This window comes from Saccopteryx leptura, chromosome 1, assembly GCF_036850995.1.
Source record: "Saccopteryx leptura isolate mSacLep1 chromosome 1, mSacLep1_pri_phased_curated, whole genome shotgun sequence".
In the NCBI taxonomy this organism is placed as follows: Eukaryota; Metazoa; Chordata; class Mammalia; order Chiroptera; family Emballonuridae; genus Saccopteryx; species Saccopteryx leptura.
This window is the reverse complement of record NC_089503.1, coordinates 75,437,033-75,450,881: the sequence shown is the minus strand read 5'-3', so window position 1 is coordinate 75,450,881 and position 13,849 is coordinate 75,437,033. Positions and strand designations below refer to the sequence as shown.

Here is a 13,849-nt window from a genome sequence, read left to right as displayed (position 1 = left end):
TTGGCCCTTCTCAATCTTCAATTAATAGAAAAAAAAAAAAAAAGAGTAGAGTTGAGAGATTCTTGAATTATCTAAAATCTGTCCAATTTAAATAAAAAATATATAAATTGACAATTTTAAAAATTTCCTCATTTTTAATTTTAATTCCTCGTTTTAATTTGCAAACATTTGTAAACTTAAAGTAATAATTTTGCACAGGCAGGAAATTTAAGATGGCTTAGAACTATATATAGTACCCTATATTTAATATTTCTCAATTATTTTTCTTTTAAAGTTGATTTGCCTTCAAGGCTTTTAATTTTTAAATTCCTTCCCTATAAAAATGGAATTCTCTTGGTGTTTCTTTTAAAGAGATAAATATAGATAAAAATTTTCAGAAATATAACTAAAAGTGTAGCTATAAAAAGTCATTGACACTCATACCCACAATTTAATATATTGAAATTTTTATAACAAAAGATAAAAAAAATACATGAAGTCCAATGTAATTTAATCTTCAATGTAGAATATAATGAAATACTGTATTTTTTTAAACCCTTTATTGTCAACCATATCACCTGTATCTACATCATTGTTGGGCTGAGTTTGGATTTATGTGAGATTCTATTATGCAAGCAACATACACTGACTGAGTTAACCTGATCAGAAAAGTAATAGTAGCTCATAGACTTCTGGCAAGATTAAAAAAATTTTAATGTTTTTTAAGCGGGCAGAAATCAAGATAGCCAGGTTCCCATAACTATGGCAAAAATCGTCCTATCACAAGAACAATTTGGGGAGGACAGTGAGGCTGAGGCGGCAGGACGCTGGGCGACACTAACCCTGCGGCTGGGCACCACTTGCTCGCGAGACTGTCCCAGACCACCACCAAAAGAACACTTTGGTCATGTAAGTGTGCCCTGGCTTCCAGGGGCAGGAAAAAAAATGCCTAGTGGGAAAGAGCTCTGAAACCAGGAAGACTCACAGAGTGGAACCCAGTTGTCCCTCGCCATATCACGGTTCGCTTTTCATGGTCTCGCTGTATCGCGAATTTTTAAATTGTATGATATATATCTAATTTTGTATCGCGGATCTTTTGCTATATCACAGAATTTTGCAGTATATAGATTTTTTTACATATTTATTATTTTATTTATTTTTGCAATAAAATAAGCAAAATAAGTATGGGAAAGGCTAATAACAGTGTGAGAAAGTTTTATAAGCATATGTGGAGGGTTTATAAAGCCTTAAAATCTATATAAATAACAAAATAAATCCAAGGTTGCTACATCATGGATTTTCGCCTATTGTGGAGGGTTCTGGAACCTAACCCCTGCTATAGAGGAGGGACCACTGTATTCCATAAACACAGAGAGAGAGGTTTCAAATGCTAGACAACCAAAAATATGACAGCAAATGATCTCATAGTCCATCATTTGCCTGCCCAACATCCACATATATTACTCTTTCTGTAGTTATATTTCCAAAACACATATTCCCATGTAGTTTTCTAATTTGCGTGCTCAACACGGCTATTCTCACCTCTTCTTAAAATAGACACAAAAACGTGTTACAGTATTGTCTAGGGAAGTGTTTCTTAGGTGATATGCCCAAACTAATAGCATCAACATCACTGGGCACTTTGTTAGAAGTGTAAGTCGGCCCTGGCCAGTTGGCTCAGTGGTAGAGCGTCGGCCTGGCGTGCAGGGGACCCGGGTTCGATTCCCGGCCAGGGCACATAGGAGAAGCGCCCATTTGCTTCTCCCCCCCTCTCCCCTCCTTCCTCTCTGTCTCTCTCTTCCCCTCCCGCAGCCAAGGCTCCATTGGAGCAAAGATGGCCCGGGCGCTGGGGATGACTCCTTGGCCTCTGCCCCAGGCGCTAGAGTGGCTCTGGTTGCGGCAGAGTGATGCCCCGGAGGGGCAGAGCATCACCCCCTGGTGGGCAGAGTGTCGCCCCTGGTGGGCGTGCAGGGTGGATCCCGGTGGGGCGCATGCGAGAGACTGTCTCTCCCCATTTCCAGCTTCAGAAAAATACAAAAAAAAAAAAAAAAAAAAAGTGCAAGTCCTCAGACCAGTCCTGGACCCACTGAATCAGAAGCTAAGCAAAGCAATCTGTGTGTAACACATGCTCCAGACACATTGTGATGATGCTAAAGATTGAGAATCACTGGTCTAGAGTGACTGATCTTGACAGCCACAGAAAAAGAATTGTTTGCACACAATGGGAGGAATCAACTCGAAGGCACAGAACTCCTACAACCAGCTTCAAGCTTAGCATTTGTAAGGTGAACACCAATCTCATAGCCTGTTTACATTTTATATTCAGAGGAAGTGAAGTTTGCACTCCAAAATATGCCTTTTGTGATAGTAATTATTTTAAGCAAGTTTTTTTTGTTGCTTGTTTTTTAGAAAAGACTCAGAAAAAAACCTGACCTTTCCCCTAACTGCCTAATCATTACAGATAATTAGAGTTTGACATGAACCAGTGAGTGAAGGACAGGAAGAACCTAGCAAGGCTCATTTGATCCAAGTTCTCTCTGTGTCCCATTGTTAAAGATGGCCCAGAAAACATTTACCAAGCATTGCTTTTCTATTTCCATGTAACTTACCTTCAAACCACAACCTCCTTCTTCGTATCTCCAGACGGAATACAAGCCTCAACTGCCCAGCGTGTCCCTGGGCCTCCAAATTCTCATGGAATCCCTGTGTGTGCATACGTCTTACATTTAGTTATTTTCTCCTGTCAATGTTTCATGGTAATTTGACTATTCATTCACCCAGAAGAATTTGCAAGTGTAAAAAAAAATTAATTCTTCTGGTTCCACAATATGCAATAAGGAGAAAGAAAAGAAATAGAAAAATAAAGAATATAATAAACATATATGATAGAGTAAAATATGAGTCATAGGATTAGAGTCCTTCTTTCAGCAATTGATCATTTTTTTATTCAAATCTCATTAAAAGGTAGTTGACTGTTGAAACAAAGATAATAGTGTAGTGTGGAATGTATAACATATGTAAAAGTAAAACATACAAAACAATAATGAAAAGTCTAGCTTATATGAATCTATAAAAAGAAATGCACTTTAAATATAAAGGAAAATTGGCTAAAAGGGTAAAAAAAAAGCCATGTTATTTCTTGGCTTAGTGTTATCAAACTACAAGATTGGCTTTTGCTGTATTAGAGAAAGTGTATTTAATAGCAATGAACAGCAGGATTAGGTAGGTAGAATTTAATTTTTAGTATAGATATCTTTTGAGTTATGGTAAAAATATTATTAAAATTTGTTCTTTTTATTTTATTATGTTTCCTCCCTATTAGTAAAAATTATTTTTTCCCAATTTTTTTTATTGTGGTAAACAGGTCATTTTAGAAGGATAAAATAGTCATCCATCAAAAGAACATAGTGATTGTAAATATTTATGCACCTATTAAGAGGTCTTTAAAATAGATGAGGTAAACAATAATAGAACTGCAAAAAGAAATAACAAATCCACAATTAGAACATTTTTATATTTTCCTATTAATAATGGACAGACCAACTCTACAGGAAATCAATAAAAATATAGAAGATGCAGCAAAACGATCAACCAACTTGAGCTAATTAAGACAGAACATACCACCCAACAACAGCTATTTATGCATTCTTTTCAATTAAGCACAGACAGTTAGCAAGATAGTCCATATTCTAGGCCAGAAAACTAATCAAAATAACTTTGAAATGATGAAAATCTACACAAAATACAGTGTGTCCGTAAAGTCATGGTGCACTTTTGACCAGTCACAGGAAAGCAACAAAAGATGATAGAAATATGAAATCTGCACCAAATAAAAGGAAAACCCTCCCAGTTTCTGTAGGATGATGTGGCAGCATGTGCGCATGTGCAGATGATGACATAACACCATGTATACAGTGGAGCAGCCCACGGCCATGCCAGTCAAGATGTGGACAGTACAGAGGAAAGTTCAGTGTGTTCTGTGGCTCACTAAATTTGAATCCGTGACCAAAGTGCAACGTGAATATCAGCGTGTTTATAACAAAGCACCACCACATAGGAATAACATTACTTGGTGGGATAAGCAGTTGAAGGAAACTGGCAGTTTGGTGGAGAAACCTCGTTCTGGTAGGCCATCAGTCAGTGATGAGTCTGTAGAAGCTATATGGGATAGCTACCTAAGAAGCCCTAAAAAATCTGTGCGTGCGTGTGCTCGACAATTATACCTAAGCAAGACTACAGTTCATAAGGTGTTAAAGAAACATCTTTGTTTTACAGGGTATAAATTGCGGCTGTTGCATGCTATCAAACTGGCGGATAGACCCACACGATGCGTGTTTGCTACAGATATGCTTCATGAGATAGACAATGATGCAAGATTTTTGCAGAAGATTGTGTTTAGCGATGAGGCGACCTTTCATATCTGTGGACATGTTCATCACCGTAACGTCTGAATATGGGCTGCTGAACATCCTCATGCGTATGTTGAGTATGAACGTAACACCCCTAAAGTGAACATGTGGTGTGGCCTGATGCATGATAAGGTGATAGGCCCATTTTTTTTGGAATTGTATGCAGTGCCACAATTTCCAGAAAGTGTCATCTTTCAACAGGACGACGCTCCTCCACACTACGCCACCATTGTTCCTGAGTTTCTGGATAGAACATTCCCCCGGCGGTGGATAGGCAGGGGTTCTGTCAAGCCATGGCCACCACGATCCCTGGATCTGATGTCCTTAGACTTTTACTTTTGGGGTTATGTGAAGCAACATGTGTACATTGAACATATCAACGACATTAATCACTTAAAACAGAGAATCACAGAGGTTATTCACTTTGTTACACCAGTCGTCCTTACCTGTGTGTGGCAAGAACTTCACTATCATTTGGATGTGTGTAGGGTAACAAATGGAGCCCACATCGAACTGCACTGAATAGGTATGAAACTGGGACAATTTTCCTTTTATTTGGTGTGGATTTCACATTTCTATCATCTTTTGTTGCTTTCCTATGACTGGTCAAAAGTGCACCATGACTTTACAGACACACAGTATATTTTCTGAACATAATAAAATTAAATTAGCATTAACAAAGAAATTCCTAATTATTTGAAAACTAAATAATGTACTTTTAAATAACCTATGATTCAATGAAAAAGTATAAAGGGGAATTACAAAGTGTTTTAAACTCAATTGAAATCAAAATACAACATATCAAAATATGTGGGCTGATAGTAAAGCAGCACTTAAGGGGGAAATTTACAGCACTAAAAGTCTCTATACTAGAAAGGAAGAAAGGTCCCAAGTTAATGACTTCAGATTTCACCCTCAGAATCTAGAAAAACTCTTTCTCCCCTGTTAATCCTAATCCGGAGGGACCCGAAACATTGAAGACATGAACAAAGTCCATCGATTACACATCAAAGCTTTATTGTCTAGCTTGGCCAAGCGGCGGCAACTCCAACAGTGGTCTGAGGGAGTGTGTGCCGGCCCTTTGTTCTACTTAGTTTTTATAGTATTGTAAGTGGGAAGTACAGAAGCAAAAATTGTAATTAGGAGCCCCTTACCACTATTGGTTATAGTCATATGTCCTTTAACATGATAGGACCATGTTCAATTTGCAAGCCATACATCATTTTGGAGAAAACAAAATTTACAAGTCAACACAATGGCAGAAAGATGTTTCTTTACATATTAAGAGACATTCCTATATTTTCTAATGTTTATCAGCCATCTCTTTGTCCAGAGTCACACACATTAACTACATGCATTTATATGGGAGAGGTAGTTCCCGTGGGGACAAATGCCTGCAAATGGCTCATTACTATAAGAAAAGGTTTATTTTGGCTTTTCTCTCCCTGTACTTGGCTAGCCATTCACCCCTTTGCATTTACAATACAATGCCAAGGGCCATCCTGGTTATGCCAATCACACTGTACAGAGATTATTTCTCACATTTTCTCTGCACACCTTAATCCAAATTAATAAAATGTTCTTCAAGCCTCCCAAAATATCAATATTAATTTTGTAGCTTTTGGCACTTTACAACACCTGTGGGTGAGGTGGCTGGCTCAGTGGCTCCTTACCCCCACGCCCCATCTCTCCCTTTCTCTCTCTCTGTATCTTAATCAATGAAAAAATTAAAAAAAAAATGAATGTAGAAAAAAAAATAAACCCAAAGTAAGTCAAAGTATAGAAATAACAATCTGAGCAGGAAGCAATGATACAGAAAATAACAACTATGAACAAAACCAAAAACTCAGCCCTGGCTGGTTGGCTCAGTGGTAGAGCGTCGGCCTGGCGTGCAGAAGTCCCGGGTTCGATTCCTGGCCAGGGCACACAGGAGAAGCGCCCATCTGCTTCTCCACCCCTCCCCCTCTCCTTCCTCTCTGTCTCTCTCTTCCCCTCCCGCAGAGAGGATCCACTGGAGCAAAGACGGCCTGGGCGCTGGGGATGGCTCCTTGGCCTCTGACCCAGGTACTAGAGTGGCTCTGGTCACAACAGAGCGACGCCCCGGAGGGGCAGAGCATCGCCCCCTGGTGGGCAGAGCGTCGCCCCCCTGGTGGGCGTGCCGGGTGGATCCCGGTCGGGCGCATGCGGGAGTCTGTCTGACTGTCTCTCCCCGTTTCCAGCTTCAGAAAAATACAAAAAATAAAAAATAAAAAAAATAAATAAATAAAATAAAAAAATAAAAACTTTTAGAAGATCAATAAATTTGATAAACCTCTAGCCAAACTGATCAGGAAAAAAGGGGGGAGAAGATACAAATTACCAATATAGGAATAAAAAAGGTGACATCACTATAGAGTCTACAGATATTAAATAAAGAGTAAGAATATATTACAGACAACTTTTTTTAAAAACCAATAAATCAAGCAATTTAGATGAAGTAAAAAATAAAAAATCCAGAAAGGCACTTTAGCCCCAGACCACTGAGAACAGATTTATAATTAAACAAGTTGAGTTTATGACATCCTTCAATCAGGGAAAACCTATACCAAAGTGTCTCAGAAATAGTATATGAGGAAAACATACTACAGGGTGCAAGCTTTGGTTGAGGGATTTGAGTGAAGGTCTAAGGAAATGGGGATTTGTTCAAACTGGTTTCTGTCAAAGAGAAATCAAATCTTATGTCTATACCAAGACTTATATTGAGTGTGCACAGCAGTTTTATTTGTTATATTGCCAAACTGAAAACAACCAAGATTTCCATTAACAAGTAAATGGTTAACCAAACTATGCTACATCCATTCAAATTATTATTTCTGCAATAAAAACTCCTGCACATAGTTTTTATTACATAATCTTATTACTCATAGTCTGGTCCAAGGTGTTGGGCAAATGAATTTGTAAAATTTGTGTTTTTTGAGTTTGCTCACTTTTATTGTTAAAAATGGCGCTGGGCAGCGCCAGGTATGTGTCTGTGAAATTGCTAATTACCTTCCTGCTTGGGAAGGGCCATTGTTATGCTAATGTTGCTGGAGGAAAGGTTTTCACACCAAAAAAGTTTTAAAAAGGAAGAAGAAGCAGGAGAAAGAGAGAGAAGCCAAGATGACAGGGTGCTGAAGGAGAAGCCAGTTTGTGCTGAGAGGAGAAGCGAGAAGGTGTGCAGACGGAGAACCAGAGGTGACTGAGACGGGTGGGGCCTTTGATTCTAGGAAAAACTGGAGAAGATTCTCCTGGTTGTGAAACCAGAGAATGTGTAAGTAGCTTTGGGAGCCTTGTGTGTGTTTGCTCATAGGCCGGTGCAAGACTTGAATAAAGGAATGGCCCAGCATTGTTTGGCTCCACTGTTTCTTTACCGTCTGCCTGAATCTAATGGGAACCTGCACGTGCCTGGCAGCGATGGCGGGGCCCTGGCCTTGCACAAGGTCAGCAGCAGCAGCATTACCCGGGAGCACTTTCAGGCTTCTCTTTCAATCTGCAGTTTGACAAGATGCCCAAGTGACCTAATGTACTTTAATTTAGAGAAACACTGGTCTAAAAAACATCAAAACTCCAATGGGACTCAAATTCTTAAAATAGATTGATATTTGAGTTCAAGACTTACAAAACGTGTTCTTCAAGATTAATTGGAATATTTTTAATACTTTGAATTTTTATATAACCTTTTTTTCTGGAATCAAATCACTTTATTGAGGGCGAGGAGGAGCAGAGTTTGCAACCCCCAAATAGGCCTCTTTGGGATATTATTTTAAGCTGGTTATTTTAAAGAAAAGACTCAGGAAAACCTTTTGACCTTCCCCTTTACTCCCTAAAAGAATTTAGATAGAGGACCTGCTCCAAAAGGGGAGATATTCTCACAGAAAAAAACTACAGTTTGAAATGAACTAGTAAGTGATAAACAAGGAAAAACTTAGCAAGGCCTATTTGGTTAAATCCCTCTCTGTGCCCTAGTGTTAAAGATGGCTCAGCAAATGTATATTTACCAAACATTTGCCTTTCTATCTTCGTGTGGCTTGCCTTCCTGCCCTTTGAAGTTCCAAACCACAAATCCCCCTTTCTCCTTAGCTCCAGACTGCATAAAAGACCTCAACTGCCCAACTGTCCCCAGGCCAGCTTTTTGTTTTTTGTTTGTTTTGGTGTCCTGACTGGGGATCAAACCCTCATCCGTTGGTGTATTGAGACAATGCTCTCACCAGCTGAGCTACCCAGCCAGGACTAAGTTCTCATATTTTATGGCACTTTCCAATATACATATCTATTAAATTTGGTCATTTTCTCCTGTTTATATTTTAATTTGATTAGTAGCTGAGGCAGAAGAAGTTAGAAGGTGGGAGGAAATCTTTTCTTTTTTTTTCCCCCACAAGGGGCTTAGGGGAAGGTTGAAGGCCTAGGAGGGCACTGAGACCCCAAGTCCTCCGGGAGGCTGGGATCTCCTCAGCTTCATAGTTCCCAGAAGCTTTTTTTGTAACTTTTAAGATCTACTTTAGCTTGCCACAGGAAAAAGAACAACACCCTGTTTGTAGTTTTACTTTTAATCAAAATTATCTGACACAAATTATTTAACAAATTAAACTTCAAATATATTATCACAAATATACTTAATTAAGTATATGGTAATTACCACAAGTACCATAGTTCTCTAATTCAAATATATGAAAGTGTTTTTAAGAAAGGAAAAAGGCCTCTCTAAAGTTGCATCATAGTTGAGGAACTGAGAAAGCAGAAAATGAATGGCTTTGGTGAGGATTACACACCCTCCTTGCTTTTTATAATAGGCTGTAATGGAGAATATTTCCACAAGGTGGCAGTGTCAGCTTCCAAAAAAAAAGTTTTGCTTATTCATAGTTAAAATAGACTTTTCTGAATTCATTCTAATGTATAGAATTAATAAATTTTTATTATTGATAGTCTTTGGTGATTTTAGTAGTTTGAATTATTTTTCATTTTAATATCTTTAAAGGAAATAGTGCATGCATAGTCACCAATTTGACATGAGAAAATCATTTATTATAATTTTAGAACTATTCCCTCTAAAAAAGAAGTTAACATTCCACAACTGGTGGATATTATGTAACTTTTAATTTTGTTTAAAAATTAAGGATTCACACAAATACACCTGATTTTTAAACAGATGCATAGCAATTCAAAGGAGGAAGGAGAAGCGGCTAGAACAATGAGATACCCATAAGCACAAAAATGAGTGTTGACAAATTCAAAGCTAAAACAAAAATTAACTTGGATCAGAGATTGTGAAACTATAAACTTATAAAAAACAGGAGAAATATCATTGGACCTAGGGATAAGTAGTAATTTTTATGCTCGACGACAAAAGCACAATTCACAAAAATAAAAACATTTACTAAATTAGAATTCATCTAAATAAACAACTTTTCCCTGGGAAAGATCCATAAAGAATGAGAAGGCAACTTGCAGACTGGAGAAAATAATTTGCATAACACATAGTTGACAAAAAACTTGTATGTAGAAAACATAAAGGATTAACAGTGAATAACCAAGCTGTCTAGTTAAAAGATAGGCCAAAGACATGGATAGATATATGACTAAAAATGATACACATATAGTAAATAAGCACAGGAAAATATATTCAATATCATTAGCCATAGGAAAATGCAAACTGAAGTCATGATGAGATATCACTATACATCTACCAGAAAGTCTATAATTAAAAAAAGAAATTAGTGACAATACCAAATACTGGCAAGGATGGAAATATGGAAGTTTTTTGTTTTGTTTTTTTTACAAAACTAAATATTTGCTAAACATCTGACTGTGCAATTGAACTCTTGGACGTTTATCCTAGAGATATAAAATGGGTTGATGTTCACACAAAAACATACATAAGAATCTGTATAGGCCCTGGCATGTTGGCTCAGCGGTAGAGCGTAGGCCTGGCGTGCAGGGGACCCGGGTTTGATTCCTGGCCAGGGCACATAGGAGAAGCGCCCATTTGCTTCTCCACCCCTCCCCTTTCCTCTCTGTCTCTCTCTTCCCCTCCCGCAGCTGAGGCTCCATTGGAGCAAAGATGGCCCCGGGCGCTGGGGATGGCTCCTTGGCCTCTGCCCCAGGTGCTAGAGTGGCTCTGGTCGCAGCAGAGCGACGCCCCGGAGGGGCAGAGCATCGCCCCCTGGTGGGCAGAGCGTCGCCCCATGGTGGGCGTGCCGGGTGGATCTTGGTCGGGCGCATGCGGGAGTCTGTCTGACTGTCTCTCCCTGTTTCCAGCTTCAGAAAAATGCAAAAAAAAAAAAAAAAGAATCTGTATAGATTGTAATCATAATAACCTTAACCTCCAAACATGTCCAATTTCCTTCCATGGGTGACTGGTCAAACAAACCATGGCATACCCATACCATGAATCACTACTCAGCAACAGAAAGGAACAAACTATTAACACATGCAAAACTTGGATGGATCCCAAGGGAATTATGATGTTTAAAAAACCAGTCACAAAAGGTTTCATACTGTCTGATTTTATTTATTAAAAACTCTTGAAATGCCAAAATCATAGAGATAGATATTAGGTTAGTAGTTGCCAGAGGTTAGGGACAGAAAGAATGAGAGAGTTGGCCATACTAATAAAGGATAGGACAAGAAATCCTTGTAATAAAATATTCTGTATCCTGATTATGTCAGTGGCTCCATGAATTCACACACATTATAAAGCATGCACGCATGCACACACACACACACACACACACACACACACACACACACGAGTACATGCAAAACTTGTGAAATCTGAGAAAGCTCTGTGATTTTTTTTTTTTTTTGCACTGCCATGAGAGCTGTTGGCATTCATCAACAGTCTCAGATGTCCCTACCAACATTAGCTTCATCAGAGACAGAAAGTTCTGTGAATTGTATCAATGTCAATTTCCAGGTGTAATAATGTACCATTAAGTTATGCAAGATTCTACTATTGGAAGAAATTGGGTGAAGGCCATTAGTACCCTCACTGTAAATAGCTTACAACCTACATATAATGCTATAATTATCTCAAAATTAATAAATAAAGAACAGTAATGCCTGTTTCTAGCATACAAAATATTTAAAGGTCACACAATTGTGTAAAGTTAAATTATTGAACTATTTACTCACTCTAGATATTTCTTAGTGCCTCTACCCACACTTGAAGGTATCTCCATATATAGTCTTTGTTTTGTTTTGTTTGTTTGTTTTAATGCTGTTAATGGGTTCTTGGAAACTGCAACCTTAAGTGAATCAACATTTAACAAAACCAATTTTTCTATAGGCTAACAGATAAACAAGAGTTGAGTTTCTAAGGTATATTTCTGGTCACAAAAACATCACCAGACATCAAAATAAAGACCCAAACTCTTCTAATATTAAAAGCTAAAATAAATGCGAGCTATACATACATTAAAAACATCAATAAAAAGAAGGTAATGTTTTTATAACCTGCTAACTCCAGTTCGGGACTGCAGGTAGCTGAAGCCTATTCCTGCAGCTCAGGGTGCAAAGTAAGACCCAAGCCCAGACAGGATGCCCGTCCAACTCAGAGCCACTCATACGGACACCACACCACACTCACTCAGACTGAACACACCCATTCACGTCATGTGAACATCTGTGGGATGTGGTAGAAAAGCAAAGTACCCGGGAAAACCCATGCAGATGTGGGAGAACAGTCCAACTCCACACAGACAGTTGCCCTGGCGGGGAATCAATTTTTTCACTCTCTCATCAACATTATGTTGAATGAATGATATTGTTTAAATAGTATAAATCACTTTTTAAAAATTTAGTATAGCTACTCCCATGTAAGTTTTTAGCAATTTCCTCCTTTAAAAAAATTACTTATTGATTTTTAGAGAGGAATGGAGAGACAGCAAGAGAGAGATAGAAACATCAATCTGTTCTTGTATGTGCCCTGACAGGGATCAAACCGACAATCTCTGAGCATCAGGATGACATTCTACCCAACCAAGCTATCCAGCCAGGGCTTAATTTCCTCATACTTAACAACTGCATAGTTACATCGTAATTATAGTTTGATTAATGGGTGATGGGCTTGTTTTTTGGTCATGCTGTTCTCATATCTTCTCTATTAAAAATGTGTTTCACAAAGACAGCAATACAAGGAGGCTGTCTTCTGTTTCTGTTAAATAACTTAGAATGAAAACGACAGGTTCAAATCATATGCACATTAAACACGTTAATAGGGATCCTGTGCAAGTAGCAGCATACATAGTTTTAATATCTCTGAATCGGCCACAAAACCCGACAGAGCACATAGGATAACAAGGCAGCATCTATGGCAAGACAGAGTGAGGCAGTATCCCCATGATCCCCACGCCCCCACGGACCCCACAACGACCCTTCGAGGATGCAAGGAAAGGACACAGGGTTCCCAAAAGCTCAAAACCCAGTGAAACTTAGAAATCCAATAGCTAATAGACATACCACCCCCAATTCAGGGATTCCTGCTTGGCACGTAAAGCTTGGTGCTCTGTGGGTCAACCTGAGTGGCAGCTGAGGCCATGAGGGCCTCCTCCAGTCCCAGGTCCTATGGGAGACAGAGGATGAAAGGACAGCAAAAGCAGAGGAAGGGTGGGCTGCACCTCCACGAACTCACCACATGAACCCCTTCCGGGGCAGAGCCCTGTCCTGAGGAGTTGCTTCAGACAGTCAATTATAAATCAAGTTGGATAAGGACACCAAGGACCGAGAAAAGAGAAGTCCAGATTAAACATGCAGGAAGGGGAGGAGAAGGCAGATCTCAGCAAGTTTGAACATAGGTAATTTCTTTAACCTTCAAGTTCCAGAAATACCAGACACTGTGAATGTGAAATAACAGGAAGTCTTGTCAATAGTGATATAATCTCCTGACCCTTACTACCAATCTAATCTCCTGATCCTTACTACCAATCTAATCATTCTCCATTGTCAGATTGTCTCATGATGGACATTGCTCATCAAAAAGTTTCTAATGTTTTCTTGGGAAGATAGGTACCGAAAGAGCTCTCTGACACTCCTACCTCTGGGGCGACACATCGATTTAAAATACCACCAGTGCCTGATTCCGCCTAGCTTTTTATCTGGGGCGGAACACCCCTCCTCTTGTAAACAGCTATTACCTCCTCCTGTTGATATTCCACCCTCATCCTGCTATTGGAGAGCGCTGGACGTGTCACTGCTCCCAGTCCAGAATAAACACATTCCTTCTCATTCTTTAATACTGCACAACTGTATTAAACAAATTTACAATAATGTTTTCCTCTTTTCTCTAATGAGAGCAGACCCACAGCTACGTAAGGGCCTTGCTTTAGCTTGTTACGTTTTCAGGGCCACGGTTCTCCTTGCAGTGTCTGGGGACATCTCCCCAAATTGTTAATGGGGGTGAGCAAATGTATGGTGGAATCAGGCTTACGGAGTCCAGGTGAGAGCGT

The 13,849-nt window shown here is 39.1% G+C and overlaps 1 non-coding gene across 1 annotated transcript; it reads right to left on the bottom strand.

Moving 5' to 3' along the window:
- Positions 1-11,209: 11,209 nt before the first annotated feature.
- On the bottom strand, positions 11,210-11,289 carry LOC136389799 (small nucleolar RNA SNORD74). The gene has a single exon (XR_010748371.1). It is a non-coding gene; the product is annotated as a small nucleolar RNA SNORD74 (small nucleolar RNA).
- Positions 11,290-13,849: the final 2,560 nt, after the last annotated feature.